Below are 16670 nucleotides of genomic sequence, written 5' to 3'. Positions count from 1 at the left end.
GGAAGCTGGACTAGATGGGCCTATGGCCTGATCTGGTGGGGCTGTTCTTATGTTCTTATGTAGCGGGGCATGTTTTAAATTCTAGGTGCTGTGACCAAAAAGGCCCTGCCATATGTAGTCATCAGCCATTCCTTAGTCTGTAGTAGGACTCAAAGAGATCCCTGCATACCTTTAAATATCCTGGTCTTAAACTTTTGTGCATACAAATGTGTATTTAGAAAAGGCACCCTCGGCCTTTGTCTGCACTAGAGGTTGATTTTCATCCTTCCGCTCAGAAATTCTGAACAGTATTTCAAATGTAACACATGTCTGTCAGATGGTGTCTGCCTAAGGCTACCCAATGACCTTTATACCAGAGTGCGAATTTGAATGCAAGTAGCCCACAGCCAATCCCACACTGGGTACCTATTTGAAGCAGGTCTGATGCAGATATGATGTGTCTGGTCTGAATTGTAATGTGCAACTACCGCACATCCTCTCCACCAAGATGAGATGGACTTGAGGCTGAGGGTTTTTGAAATGGCCCCTCCAGCGGCTCCTTTTACAACAGTTAGATCTGCATCAATCAGCAGCTTAGAATGTGTGACTCCATGCCATGAAAAGCATGTAGTGATGATCATTGCACCACTGGACCAAGTGGTGAAATAGGCAGCACATTTGTGGGACTTAATTATAATAGACACGAGGTCCATACTGAGAAATTATTTCTTCAGAAAGCATTGATTCAAATTATCTTGCTTACTAAAGACACAAGGGCAAGAAGTTTATCAGTCAGTTAGTAACCCTATCAAAATCAGCCCCTTTAACACTATACCCCCCCTCCCCACACCTGTTCAGTGATAATGTGAAGGGGGAAGTGGGACTGCACTAGCAAATCCATCTCTGACCTTGGTTCACATAAGGTTGTGTGCTTGTAGGTTCCTCTATATGCTCAGAACATGAAGGGTTCCCAACTGCGTGTAGGAACTCACGCATTCATAGCTGTTCCCAGGACATGGTCTTGAAGGCGCATGATGCAGCCATGTTGTGAAAAGCCAACAGGTAAACAGCTACTTAATAGCTGGATAGGAGACCATGCCATGGTTCCTATGAATATTACCCCATGAACGCCATGAATACTACCTTGAGGTCCACTCTTAAATAATGGCAGAATACAAGTGCAATAACTACCTAATTAGGCTCTCCTTTCAGACTGTCTGGCACATGTGTAGAGGATGGGGGTGTCTGGTAGTGGTGGAAACAGTGGTGGCACTGGGGTTTGCGTCACCCAGTGTGGGGGTCCAGCGTGTCAACCCTATGATGGACCCCATGCAGTGGGTGGGGCAGCGCCTCAGGCGGTGGGTGTGGTTATGTACCATTGCCCCACCCCTGCTGGTTTTTTGGCTCTAACTTTTGCTAGAATAGAGATGTTTCAATGTGCTTGTTTCATTGCATTCTGCATGCAATTATGCACTTATTGATATACAACAAGATGGTATTATTTGAACATACTAAAATTTAAAAAGTTTGGTAAGTAGTGGTATAACCCGCCCCGTGCGCATCTCCTGGTGCAACTGGCATCCCCTGCACTTCCTAGCAACACCACTAGGTAGAAGTATGGTGGGTGTGCTGGCATTGGGGCTAGGGCCAACAGGTGCAGTCCTGCATCCCTGCCACATTTTTGCTGAAGCCATGGGGAGAGGTATAGCATGTAAAGGGCACTATGGACAGGATAGCATCTTTCCACTTTTTCAGTTGTCAAATTTTGTGAGTCCTGACATCAGATTTGGAAGTTCTGCAGCATTCCAGCCCACTCTTCCTGGTTCTGAAGAAGGTCATAGTTCAGGGGTTCCTTGCTGACGCATTGTGCCATTGTTGAAATTCAGCCAGAGTGAGAAATTTAAAACACCAGCAATAACATGGACAATAACAAGGCCGTCCATTGGCTTCCCTTCCCTTTCCTGCATACGTACTAAGCAACTGCACAAAGTTGGTGAGAATATTATCTGTGATAGGAAAATAAAGCGGCACAGAACAGCAGACAGTTGTCCCAGATTTAAAAAGGGGGGAGAAGTGGGGAGGTGGGTGGGAGAGGACTGTTCATGATATTTGGCAACTCAGACTGCAGTAGGGAAAAAAACTGGGAGATGTGCTCCAGAAGTGTCTAACCTGGTCAAGTGGTATAGCGGGCAGCCCTTTTGTGGGCTTAATTGAACAGTCTAGAACAGGCACATGGTCTGTAATGAGCAATTCTTTCTTCGGAGAGCATTAATTCTTCTTATCCTGCTGCTTATATGATGACCATACATGGGTCTGAAGACATCTATTGACCCTGCTGACAAAAGGGCCTTCTAGCCACACAGAAAACTCCAAACGACTTCATATGGAGTGTTGCTTGCTGGTGTCAGGAAAAGCAAACAGACTAAACCAGGGGTGTCAAACTCGTTTCATTCAGAGGGCCAAGGTTAGCATTCAGGACGCCTGCTGAGGGCTGGAAGTGACATCATTAACTAGAAAGTGACACCATTAAGCAGCTGATGGCCAGAAATCAGCACTTCGTTCTCATTAACTGCAAATGACAGAAGAGAAAATATGCAAATCTTGATCATATTTCAAGATATGGGAGAGCCCAACTATTGTGCGGCCTGCCCTTTCAGCAGTAACACCTCAGCACTGCTCAGCAGCTGAGAGCCTGAGGGCCGGATAAAAAACTTCCGGGGGCTGCATCTGGCCCCCGGGCCTTATGTTTGACATCCCTGGACTAAACTCAAGATTGTCGTATTGATTTGTGGCTTGCTTTGAAAAATGGAACTGGGTAGCTGAAATTGATAATGTGGTCAGAAATGTAGTCCATAATTTCCATGTCTGAGCCTTGCATGACCAGAAACAGCAAAGTGTGGTCTATAGTCTAGAATGGTGGCTATACCTTTAACAAAAGGTCAGAGGAAAGGCTTAGCAGTTTCATGTGAATGCATTTAAGGGCACTTCCTGGTTAGAATTGACAATGATGAGCTAGATGGTCTGACTTGATGAAAGACAGTCTTCTCAACTGAACATATATATATATATATATATATATATATATATATATATATATATATATATATATATATATATGACCGGTAGATCGCGAAGCAAAATGAGTAGATCGCGGAGTGCCGACCCCCCCTTCAGGTGCCTCTGGGAGGAAACGCCGGGAGAAAGGCCCATTGTACTCAATGGGGCTTACTCCCAGGTAAGTGTGGCTAGGATTGCAGCCTCACAGCCTAATCCTAGGCATGTCTACTCAGGAGTAAGTCCTGTTATACTCAGTGGGGCTCAAGGTACACCAACATACATTGTACACATAAATGTTATATGTTTTGATGGCGCGAACATTGTAAAAAAAACTCTGGTAGATCTCCGGGCCTTGCTGGGTTTCAAAGTAGCTCTCGAGCCAAAAAAAGTGTGAGCACCCCTGCCGTATACCGAGCTTATACCATATTTTGGTTCACAATCTCCATGAGAATTGGCATTCAATTTCTTTCAAAGCACTGCCACGGTCTCTTCCTGCCAAACTTTTACTGATGCAGATTTACATTCACAGATAAGAAATATTTTTCTTATGTGAGTACAATATACATTCTCCTGAGATTATTTTTTTTGTTGTTGCTGTTGTTAAGAGAAAAACTCCAGAGGGTAAAGCATTTCAAATTGGAACTTCCCATCTTTACAGAACTCTTTTAGCGAGCAGGTGGGGAATGTATTTAAATTAATGCAGTTCCAGGCGACAAGCCTTCGAAATGTGCCCAGGAGTGCCACTGAGTCCTTTTATTACAAGAGTAATAGAAAACTAAATGGCGATTTTACCACCCCAAATACACCTCGAGTTTATAGATCCAGGCAACTAGTGTGACTTTGTGGTTCCAGCTAGGTGAAGGGCCTTCTCCAGTTGTGATCTGAAATCCTGACACTAATGATGAACTCAGTTCATATTTAAGCATTTTTATCTTCTCTCTCTCTCTCTCTCTCTCTCTCTCTCTCTCTCTCACACACACACACACACACACACACACACACACAGAGTGCACTAAGGGGGTCGGGGGGGTACAGAGTCCTGGGTACCACACCTGAGGGGGTGTCAGGGACTCCTCACTTCCTTGCAGGCCTGCAGCTGGCTGAGTGCTCACGAAGGGGTTGCAAAGGGAGGTGAAGGAGAATGTACTGTGGTGTGAGGAGGTGACCTCCTCACTGCTACAGTACTTTCTCCTGCATCCCCTTCATGGACATTCAGAGCAGCCACAAGCCTCCCGCTTCTTTTGCTTTTTTTTCTCAAGTGGAAATATGTGATTGGCTACTCAGAGCCGCGTGCAACCACTCCAAGTGTTCCCAGAAGTAATTGGCAGTGCTGTCATCACCAAAGTTACTACTGGGTCAGGCACTTCTGGGGGGTGACCTCCTGAGTCATGGCCCCAGGTGCCAGAGGGGCTAGCTACATCAGTGACAGAGTGTTTGGCAAATTCAAGATTTTACTGAGGCATACTTGCAGCATTCAATCAGAAAGGACTTTCTGACTTAAAGTCAGTATTATGCTGGAAGGAGATTTTTTTTTTTAAAGCATCAAACAGTCAAACGATTTCCTGATTCCTTGAATCATGGCAAAGGCCAAAAGATTTTCTTTAACAATCCCAAGCCTCTGCCTTCAGGAGCCATTGACAATAGGATACTTCATTGGTGAGAGGACAGCTGGATATTCAACTTAAAATGAGCCTCAGGAAGTGATTTTGAAGAATTGACCCCAGAGGAATAGCTGCGATCTCCGTATTCATTTCAGTGGATAAATAAATGAGGTCAAGCATGAAAGGAGGGCACATTTCGAACAAAGCTTGTTTCCCTTCAATGTACTTGTATATGGGAGCCTGATCCTCTTCTAAATGCAGATTCTGAGATTTTTAAGGAGATACTTGCATTGTTCTAAGCCAGGGGTGCCCAAACCCCGGCCCTGGGGCCACTTGCGGCCTCTCAATGTGGCCCTCAGGGAGCCCCCAGTATCCAATGAGCCTCTGGCCCTCCAGAGCCCACACTGGCCCACTTGCTGGAGCCCACACTGGCCCGACGTAACTGCTCTCAGTGTGAGGGCAACTGTTTGACCTCTCACGTAAGCTGTGGGATGAGGGCTTCCTTCACTGCTTGCTGTTTCACATCTGTGATGCAGTAGTGGCAGCAAAGGAAAGGCCAGCTTTGCTTTGTGCAAGGCCTTTTATAGGCCTTGAGCTATTGCAAGACCTTCATTCATTCAAGTTGATCTTTGATATGTTTGTTTATATAAACTTATGTAAATTTATTCAAATTTCGAATGTAAATTAATTTTTTTTTCCCCTGGCCCCCCGACACAGTGTCAGAGAGATGAAGTGGCCCTCCTGCGAAAAACTTTGGACACCCCTTTTCTAAACAAACACATTCTTGACACATAGCAGGGTTCATGAATGCTGTGTACTTGGGTTTGTGCACCAATTACAAAAAGCAACATGAAAATTGCTGGGAGTTCATCTTTGCATATGTTTGATGTCCTAATTTGGTGCCCCATTGGGAAGGTCCAGAGAGTATTCCTGGTTGATCCAAGGTTTCATAACCTAAAAAATAAAATTTTTAAAAAAGTGAAAGGGGATTGACAGTACAAACCTTTCCCTCTGTGTGTGTGTGTGTGTGTGTGTGTGTGTGTGTGTGCAACTCAGAGCATTTCTCAGGGCTAATCCCCAGCTCTGCTGAACAAAGAAGCAATAAACCGGGCTGAACTTGCATAGAGGTGGCACATCCATTAGTATTGGAAATGACCTTTGCTGCATGGAGCTTACTTGTGAGAAGACATAGTAGAAAGCTCTTGGCCATGGGACAGACATTGCTAGTTAATATAGCATGATATTAAATGCTATGTGAAAACTTCATTTTCATTCTGCTTCCAAGTCAAATTACTTGCAAGACTGGCTCCCAATCCTGTAGAAATGCAGGGCTTCAGCAGTGCAAAAGGGCTGTGGTGGAGAGCCACCCAGCCTCTTCCTGTCCAGGAGACTGTTGAGACCAAGGATTCCCAAAAGCCTACATCTAAAGCCATACCACATAAAGAGTCATTTGTGGTGCTAGGATCCACATGAAGTTGCTCCCCAGAGATTGGTTCTTTTCTAATCTGAATATTGTCATATTTGGGGGGAAAGTGGGCTGGAGCTTCTGTGACTGGAATAACATCCGGCATGGCTTTCTGTGAATTCAAGCAGCTGTCAGTTTCATCGGACAACAGCCTTGCGATGCTGTCCCAAGTAGTATCACGCCATATCTTACTTTGTGCAGAGAATTATCTGAGGAATATACTATCAGTTATAGTATGCAATATAGTATCACTCAGTGGCCTGCCTTATCCATGGGCTCCACATCTGTGGATTTAATCAACTGCAGATTGAAAATGTATTTTTAAAAAATTCACATGCACCGCCATAGCTCATTTACACAAGTTTAGGCAATTTGTGTATGCTTTAGGCAGTGTATGCAATTTGCTCAAATTTCTGCAATTGATGTAAATAGATGCCATTTTGTCAACATGACTTCTGCAGGCTTGAACGTATAGATTTTTGTATCCGCGCGGGGATCCGGAACCAAACCCCCGCAGATACAGAGAGTCTGCTATAGCAACATCTCTGCAGGTATGGACAAGGTCATCATGTGGATGAGAACTGGCCTGGGAATCCCATGTACATCCTATGAGTGAGCAAGATTTCATCTGTAAGGAACAAATAAGCATTGTTTATATGGACAACCCCATCCGATGGTGCCAGGTCAATCACAAGAGGGCAAGCAGGTACTTGTGTCAGTACTGCTCTCTGCTAGGCTGGTTTATGTCAATTATAGTGCCTGAACCTTCCTGGCTTTCTCCTTCTGCTTAAAAAAACAAAATCTATCCTGCTTTTCTTCCATCAAGTAATTCAAAGTGGTTTGCTTGAGATTCCCAGGTAATCTCCCATCTAGGCACTGAATAAACCCAGATCTTGGGCAAGGTTACTGAACCATATACTTTCGGAATCTTCCTGAGACCCTTTAGCTCCTGTACAAGAAATGGCAGGTCACACAAAATGGTGTCCCTGCCTGCTCCCTGCTCCCAAACCCTCTTGCATAGCACAGGAACTTGGAAGGTGTCCTGGAACTGGAGGCAGTTGGGAACTGGATCCTACAGCTAGAGCTGCAGGGGACATCCACTAAAATTGAGTGGTGGGAGAGTTAGAACTGTCAAAAGAAAATATTTCTTTATCTATTGTGTAATTAATCTATGGGACTCCTTCCCACAGGATGTGGTGATGGCACCTAGCCTGGATGCCTTTAAAAGGGAGTTGGACAGACTGATGAAGGAAAAGTTCGTCACAGATTACAAGCCATGATGGGTATGTGCGACCTCCTGGTTCTAGGAGTAGGCTATATCGGAATGCCTGATGCAACAGGATAAAGGAGTCTGGCTGTCATATGTGTTTGCCGAGGCATCTTGTGGGCCACTGTGAGATATAGGAAGCTGGACTAGATAGGCCTTTGGCCTTATCCAGCTGGTCTCTTCCTATGTTCTTATGACATGGACAAATCATCTCCTTATATCTGATCTGGTAGGTCTCTACCAATTGATGGTGTGATGGCTACTTTCACAATGTCAGCATCTGAAGTGGTCACTGGTCACATTTGGAATGGGAACCATAGGGCCTGGGTGGATGAAGCGACCGCCTCTCTTGCAAGTGTCAGCTGTCAGCAGTACAATCACATCACTGGTGCAAAAGTAGTCCTTGCAGTGCAGGGGCATGTGTTAGGCAAGCCTCAGTACCAAAAAGTGTAGGATCATCTAGGCCACTGGAGCTGCACCAACTTGCAGTGACTGGCTTTAAATTACACAGAGGGAAACTCTTAAGCGTTACCAGCAAAGATACAATTGCAGGTATTCAGAAGCACAAAAGGGGGAAAAACACATAGTAATGAACACTTTTGCTAATGGTTCGTTCACTCAGCCTTGAAAAGAGACACATGGGATTTTTCATGTCAAGCTTGACTCAGGGATAATGGTGAGTAACCAGTGAATCATGGTGTGGTGCTTGCTTGCTTGCTTGCTTTCTTTCTTTCTTTCTTTCTTTCTTTCTTTCTTTCTTTCTTTCTTTCTTTCTTTCTTTCTTTCTTTCTTTCTTTCTTTCTTTCTTTCTATTAAATATTTTATTTATTTATTACAGATACAGGTGAGGAAAATGGGTTAGACCAGGGGTGCTCAATAGGTGGATTGTGATCTACTGGTAGATCGCGAGGCAAAATGAGTAGATCGCGGAGTGCCGACCCCCCCTTCAGGTGCCTCTGGGAGGAAACGCCGGGAGTAAGGCCCATTGTACTCAATGGGGCTTACTCCCAGGTAAGTGTGGCTAGGATTGCAGCCTCACAGCCTAATCCTAGGCATGTCTACTCAGGAGTAAGTCCTGTTATACTCAGTGGAGCTCAAGGTACACCAACATACATTGTACACATGAATGTTATATGTTATGATGGCGCGAACATTGTAAAAAAAACTCTGGTAGATCTCCGGGCCTTGCTGGGTTTCAAAGTAGCTCTCGAGCCAAAAAAAGTGTGAGCACCCCTGGGTTAGACTTTGGGCAGGTACTACACAGATTACATATAAGGATATGGCCCTAGATTACAACATGCATTATTAAAAAGAAGAAGAAAAGCAATCAAATGACTGAAAAAAAAACACAATAATCTTCAATTTATAATGGCAAATATGGCGTGGTATTTTCAAAAGGAGCTTTCCTAGCAGATGGCTGAGAACCTTTACGGAAAGCTTCCCTCCTCCATTCTCCACAGCCTTCAAACATGGAGCATTTCGCAGAAGTGACTCAAACGAACTCAGCTGTTGGTTGCCTCCTACGGAAGGAAAAAGGGCTCAGACCGTGTGCGACTGCTGAAATGACACCAGCCTTTTTTTCCTGCACTATCGCTTTGCAATCACACATTTATGGAGCATTGCCATCACTTGGTACAAAACATCTACTGTGTTTGTTTATGGGGCAATAAAGTGCATTTGTCACAGAGCAGGAGAAGACAGTCAGATAAATTCAGATCTGTTTGCTAGAATACTTTACAGCCCCTGAAAATTAAAGGCTTCGGAAATAGTTTTATATTGCAGCAATAAAACCTTTAAGTAGTCGTTTATCTTATCACTTAACCAGAAGCTAGCAAACAGACTGTTTTGGAATATAGAACCCCTGGCTGTGCACTCATTGACTTGCACATTGACGTATTTATTCTCATTCCTATGCAGTGCATGAACTTAGGACAGTGGAGAATGAACTGAACCTGGCCAATCTCTCCAGCTTCCTACATTCAGTAGGTCATTGGGTGCTTTCTGGCAGCAGGCCCCCTCCCAAATGTTAGAGTGTGCTGAGCTGTTTTTAATCTTATTTTGTTTCTTTCGCAACAGATATTTTCCTCTTCTGAATCACAAAATGGAATTGTTCTGTTTCAGACAAGTGGCTTCCACCTTTTGTTCTACCTTACAAAAGGGAGAAATTGTAGACCGTTGTTCACTTTTTATATCAGTGGTTCTCAAACTGGTGGGTTGCGACTCACCAGCTTGTGTAAAGCTTCCCCCTTCCCTTTAAGGGGCGGGGGAAGGGGGAAGTAGTGGCGCAGTCCCCTGGATCGCATTGCTAATGGAGCTGAAAGGGGGCTATTTTTACTTACTGAGGGCTGCTGGCAGTTGCAGGAGTTGAGGGGAGCCCCGAGCAGCCCTCCGCAGGGCTCCCCAATGCTTGGAATGTGGACGTAGAACAGGGGTCTCTAAACTTTTCGGCCAAAGGGCCGCATCAAATATCTGGCATGGTGTCGAGGGCCAGAAAAAAAAATTAAATTTAAAATTTAAATAAATACATTAGAGATGGAACTTGGATGAATGAATGGGCTCAAATGTCCAGTATTTCTCCAAGCACCAAGAGAGCCAAGGAAATAAAGCACACACAAGCACAACTCTGGTTCTGTTTTGTCAACTGGGCCAGAGGCTCTCAGGGGATCAGAGGCTGGCCGCGGGCCAAATAGAGGCTCTCCACGGACCACATCTGGCCCCTGGGCCGGGGTTTGGAGACCCCTGTCGTAGAACGTTAGAATGTTGAGAAAAGCCGATCACCAAGCAACCAGGAAGTGCTTAGTGACCAGTTTATCTCAACATTCCAACGTTCTACGTCAACATTCTAAGAGTCTGGGAGGGCTCCCAGCAAAACCTGCAGCTGCCAGCAGCATGTAAAAATAGCCCCCTTTCTCCCTTGTTAGCAACACGATCATGGGGATTGCACCGTTGTCCTAGCCCCTTCCCTGCAGACTTACTTAGGGAGTAAAGCTCTCCCTGAGTTTGAGAACCACTGCCTTATATTGCTGCCAGCCAGGCACAGCATATCTCAGCTGTGCAACTGATCTGAAGAGTGGGCCCTTGGTGTCTGTGGGGATTTGGTTCCACGACCCCTGGCGGATACTGAAATCCACAGGGTGCAGGGCATCAGTGCTGCAAAAACGTACCTGAAGGCTGTGCCAGGCCCTCTGGAGGTCGCATACAGCCTCCCTGCACCTCACAACATATCCTGGTTGTGACTGGAGTTGTCAACACAAATCAGAAGTGGCTTCTGGACATGTCCAGGAGGCCCTCTGAGACCCAGGCTTGGCAATCTTGGGTGCTGAAATCTATGGATGCCGAGCCTTGTACTGACATCCCGGAAGGAGAGATGGGCAAGTCCTACAATGCCAATATTGACTGTGGCCTTGGAGTGAGGATGTGGTAGGGGTGCCAGGGCCCTGCAGGATCAGGCTGGCAAACAGATGAATGGGCCAGAGGGAAGTATGTAGCCAAGACAGACAGAAACAAAAGTCCAGAACTGTGGACAGGAGTTTGAGGGGCCAGAGACAAGTATGGTAAAGTAATATAGAAGGGTAGGTTCCAAAAAGACGTGGGGCAGAGCAGTGTGCTTATTTTAGCAACAAGTTGCACAGGCCAAAGAACCATGTTTGAAACAGCAGTTATATGATGGCAGCCAGCACCTATTAGATCCCTAGATTACCTAGCCCAGCTGGCCTGATAAGATGCCATAATCACTCTGATCATTATCTGGGTGGCACTGCACTGCGGCACAGCCCAGGCGATGGGCTCCGTCTGCCTAAGAGTGGCCTTGGTTTGTACCCACTACTCCCTTGCGTTGGGACAAGTGGGGAGGAAAAAGTTTCAGCAGATGAAGGCAAATTGCAGTCGTAGATGTGAGAACTTATTTCAAATGTCTCATCTTTGCAGTTCATTGGATCGGCCTTTGTTGACACTTCCTATTGACCATGCTGATTTAGTGCCAATATATGAGCTCAGTGACTCAGGGTCTGATCCTATCTGGTCCGTGCCGGCCCAGCACTGGTGCTCAGTGTTGCAAATATGCTGTAAGGCGGATCTGTTACACTCTGTGCCAGTCTGGGGCTGGCTCAGCATGATGCCGTGCTGAGGAAGCACTGGGCAGAGGATGGCGGACTGCCACCTGATGCTCTGGGCACCTGCTGCTGCCGCCATCTCCACTCCCTCCTGCCCCCACCCTTTTCCCCGCCCTTGACCCACCCCAAAATGCTTCCCCCCCAGACTTACAAGTCTGGATGAGGGGGAGGAGTTCAGGGGCAGGGTGAGTGCGGGGAAAAAGGCAGGGTGGGGGCAGGAGAAGGTGGAGATGGGCAATAGACCTTGTCACCATATCTTAACCCCCCGCCCGACCCGGGAGACCCAACAGGGATCTCCTTGAATCTGCGCCTGCTCAATACAGGTGCAGATCCAAGGAGACCCATCAGGGCCGCCTGGCCATTACATGGGGTAAGGGAGTGTAAGCTCCCTGCGCTCCTTCCCAGCCCCATGGGATGCAGTGATAGCCATTTTAGCCCTGCTGCAACCTTGAGCGCTGGGATGCATAGGATTGGGCTGTGAATCCCTTAATGAGTGCTTTTCACAGCCACTTTGCTCACTTCATTCCTGATGTTTGACATGACCTCTCACAAGGCTGTGTTGTGCAAAGCTCATAGAACCAATGTGGTACTAGAAAATGACACGCAGTCCATTTCTGCTTAAGGGCAGAAGATGAGCCCCACTGGATCAGACCCAAAATCCATGTTGTCCAGCATCTTGTTTCTGAAAGTAGCCGACTCTGTGCCTCTTGGGAATGCACAAGCAGGACATGTAGGCAAATAGCCACCTGCCCTGCCATTCATATCCAGCACCTGCTATCCTGGAGGTAGCACACGATCATCAGGGCTAGTAGTCATTGATTCGTGAGCCCTCCATGACTTTGTCTAATTCCCTATAGAAGTCATCTGAGCTACCAAATGGCACAACTGACTGAGATGAGATTTGGACTACAAGCTGAAATTACACACTGCAAAGCAGTCTTGTCCAGTAGATTCAGGGTTGGCTCATGCAACCAGTTTCTGGGATTATTTTTGCTGATCTCCTCCTCCCACCTGGAAACACTGCTAGTAAAATTCAGGCTGTAAAGCAGTTGTCTGAACACGCCATGACAAATGCAGTTCCCAAGTTAGTACACCACAAGTCATGTTGCTGTTTTGTGTGGAGTCAGGTAGAGGAAGGCCCTAAATGGTGATAGGACAGGCTCAGCAGGTGTGTTTCCTTCCTCCCTGGCTCTGAATTTGCTATTGGGAAAGCTGCATTTGTGGGATTCAGAAGTAGAGCGATAAGTAGTGGATATGGTGCAGACACAGTGGTGTATCTCGGGTAAGGCAGCGAAGGCACATGCCCTGGGTGCCACTTGAAGTGGAGCACCACTGAGCAGCCAACTCTTGGCTTCCGCCGAGCTGCTGTAAACCTCCAAGCACAGCACCGTGGTCAGGGGCCTGCAGCAGCTTTGAGGAAGCTGAAAGTTGGCCAGTGAGCTTCAGGAGAAGGAATAAGGAGCCACACAGCCACACTATGAAGCTACCATTGCCCTCCTCCAAAGTGATGTCACGGCGTCACGTGACATAACGACATCGTGTGACATCACAACATCACCACCGCAGGCTGCACTGCCCCTGGCTATGGCGCTGCGCAGATTGAAGAAATATGCACAGGGAACATCTTGGGGACAATGGCTGGTATGAGCATATGCTGAAAAGAAGCAGAGGCAGCTGTGCCTGGCCGAAGAATATGGAGTTGTGGACTGCAAAATCTGGTTGCTTTTGCAGATAGGCTCGGAGTCTTCCAGCTCTTGCATTTGACTAATGAAAGTCTCATCCACATCAGTGCGGGACACAAATAACCCCGACACAGCCCTTGGTGGATGCTTATGAATCACAGCAATTCCGAATTGGATTCCGGAGGTCAAGGGATTGGAATGTAGCAATCCAGACTGCGCTTGGCCCTCTTGGGAGGCCCGAAGTAAATCCAGTTATTGTGATGATGCCTTAATTTTCTTGCATGCACAGAGGAAGCAATCAAAGCAAGGCAAAAAGAAAAGAAAAAAGAAAAAAAAGATCCAGTTCTATATTTGTAACCATTTCGGTTTTCCCTTTAAACTCTAGAATGCGGAATCTCCTAATGTTCATTTGCATAATAATGGAGCCAGTAATGAAAGCCTGACAGGAGGCACAGCTCCCTGGATCATGATTTCTCCACTTCTGGGGATCCAGCTTAGATCACCCAAGCCAGTCTCACTCCACCTCCTGGGCCCAATTCACCTCCCAGACCACCCTCCCCCACCCTCCTCAAGTCCTAAATGCCTCCGTTCCACCCTCCCTCCACTCTCTCCCACCCCCTGTGCCATCTTGCCCAGGCTGGCACAAACTCACTGTCCACCGGCATGGCTCTGGCCCTGCTGAGCCAGTACACATCTATGTGCTGGTTCAACTTCCTTCCAAGTAGCTATGAATGTGTTTTATGGTAGATAAAACCCCGGGAGGGGGGGTTGGGTTTGGATTGCACTGCCCATGATTCATAACGGATCTGTGTCTGTCTTAGGCACAGTGTTTAGTTCAGCCACAACCATTTCAGAGGACAACCTCTCCTCATTCTGTCCTTTGGCACTGGCATTCTCTCATTGGGCCTCTCCCATTAGAGCTTTTGACTTTCACATGGAGCATCAAGCAAGAAATCTGTAAACAGTCATTATTGGAATGTTCATTATTTTTCACACTTTTATACCACCCTTCCTCCAAGGAGCTCAGGGTGGTGTACATGCTATACATTATTCTGTGTTGGTCAGACCTCACCTGGAGTCTTGTGTCCAATTCCGGGCACCACACTTTAGAGGAAAGATGCAGCCAAACTGAGGCGGGTTCAGAGAAGAACAATGAGGATGTTCAGAGGGCTGGAGAACAAGCCCTATGTGGAACGGTTGAGGGGACTTGGTGTGTTTAGCCTGGAGAAGAGAAGCCTGAGAAGGGATAAGACAGTGCTCTTCAAAGACCTGAAGGGCTGTCATATGGAAATCTCAACTGCCTCTGTCATATGGTACAAACTGCAAGAGATTCAAGTTGGACATTAGGAAAAATTTCTGACAGTAAGGGCAGTTGGGCATTGGAACAGATTGCTGAGGGAGGTGGCTAATTCTTCTTCACTGGAGATCTTCAAGCAGAGGCAGGGCAGGCAGGAGATGGTCTAGAACGATTTCCTGCTACAGGCAGGGCTTGGACTAGATGACCTTGTGAGTATCTTCCAGTTTTATGATTTAAAGCAGGGGTGTCCAATATGTCGATAGCGAGCTGCCAGTCGATCTCGAGGCGAAATGAGTCGATCGTAGGCTTCTCTCCCGTCCACGCATCCCTAGGAGTGAGCCCCTGCCAGGCTTGTGAGCCCAGGGAGTGAGCCCAGGGAGCGAGCCCAGGGAGTGAGCCTAGGGAGCCCAGGGAGTGAGTCCAGGGAGCCTAGGGAGTGAGCCTAGGGAGCCCAGGGAGTGAGTCCAGGGAGCCTAGGGAGTGAGCCTAGGGAGCCCAGGGAGTGAGCACCTGGCAGGCTCCTCCCTGGGAGAGCAGCCACTGGCAGGCTTCTCTCCCGTCCATGCATCCCTGGGAGTGAGCCCCATTGACTCTACTGGGGCTGACTTACCTTTTCCCTGCTTTTGCACTGGTATGTCTGGAGATCTGCCCCCCCCCCCCCCCAACTTCCATCTGTTGGTTCTGTGTGCAAGGGGTTTTGCACTGGTCTTGCTGTGATGTCTATATAGAGATATTCCCTCCCCCACACCTTTCCCCTGTTTTTGCATTGGTTTGTATAGAGATCTGCTCCCCCCCCCCACTTGTATTGGAATCGAGGAAGATCCGGTGAGGAGGTAGATGTGCTGTCAGCAGTGGCCCCTTTAAGGGTAAGGCCTGGGCATCCAGCAGAGTGTGCTGCACAGCTGCAGCCACTTGAAGGCAATAGGGCCCTCAGGGATATAAGAGCACCTGAGGCAGGAAGGGCTCCACTTATTTATGTGAGTCAGCCTTTTCCTACATGAAGATCATTAAGTCCAAGTACCGTTCCACCATGACTGATGAACATTTGGAAGTGTGCTTGAGGCTGGCTGTCAGCAGCTACTGTCCAACTATGCATCCTTGGCTGATTCACTTCAGTGCAAGTCATCAAAGTAAACTCAAGTAATTACAAAAAATGTTTATAGTTAATTATGTTGTGTTGTGCAATATTGGCTCATGCAGTTATGCAAGGTACACCAACATACATTGCACACATAAATGTTATATGTTATGATGGCGCGAACATTGTAAAAAAACTCTGGTAGATTTCCGGGCCTTGCTGGGTTTCAAAGTAGCTCTCGAGCCAAAAAAGTGTGAGCACCCCTGATTTAAAGGTTCCTTGCCTCCTTTTGTCCTCACAACAACCCTGTGAGGTAGGTAGGGCTGAGAGATAACTGCCGGATCCCAGCCCCACCTCCCGCCTCCTCCCCACCCACCCCAGAGCCTGGCATCGGGCCAGCCATAGAAGCTGCCATGGAGGCTGGATCCATGTACCGGCGCACCTCCGTGGGCTGGCACGGCTTACTCCCAAGGAGATGCAAACATGCTTTATGGCATGTTTGCAACCCTCATGTTGTTCTCTTGATTGCGCCCTTTAAAGCTCACCATCCATATTTCCATCACCCCGACGTTAACAGATGGGCTTAATGCCAGCATGGATTGGACATGCCCCTTTCTTGAAAAGTAGCAGCCATGGTGGAGACCAGTCTTGCTCGGCACTCTTATTGGAGGGGGGGCTTCACATTTTTCCTCCTGCTGAGTTTTCACAGCAAAGATCCCCCCTCCCAAGTTGACTGCTTGTCCCCAAAATGACTAGTTGTGCCACCTGCTCCATTTATTTACACATGTTCGCAGCCCTGATTGACTGTGGATTTAACACTTTTCTGTTCCAAATCGGTCCTCTTCACAAGAGAAGTGACACCGTCGAATATAACCAATGAGATGTGGCTAAATGACGCATCGCTGAAATCAAACCAAGTGTGAAGACGATGGGGGTGCTTTTTGCCTTCGGTGATGTCAGCGCAGAGTGAAGCAATTGGAGACATGATTTTGTCACTATTTCTGGAAGAAGGAGTCTGATCTGAAAGAAAGAGATGCAAAGCCACAGAAGGATTGAGGCTGGGGGATTGCCGGACACCTGCGGGGGGGAGCACTGCCTCTCTTTTGGGAGGGGAGTGTAGATGCCCTGTGAC

Source organism: Tiliqua scincoides, chromosome 7 (assembly GCF_035046505.1).
Source record: "Tiliqua scincoides isolate rTilSci1 chromosome 7, rTilSci1.hap2, whole genome shotgun sequence".
NCBI lineage: Eukaryota > Metazoa > Chordata > Lepidosauria > Squamata > Scincidae > Tiliqua > Tiliqua scincoides.
The sequence above is the reverse complement of the archived record's forward strand: the minus strand, read 5'-3'. Positions refer to the sequence as shown.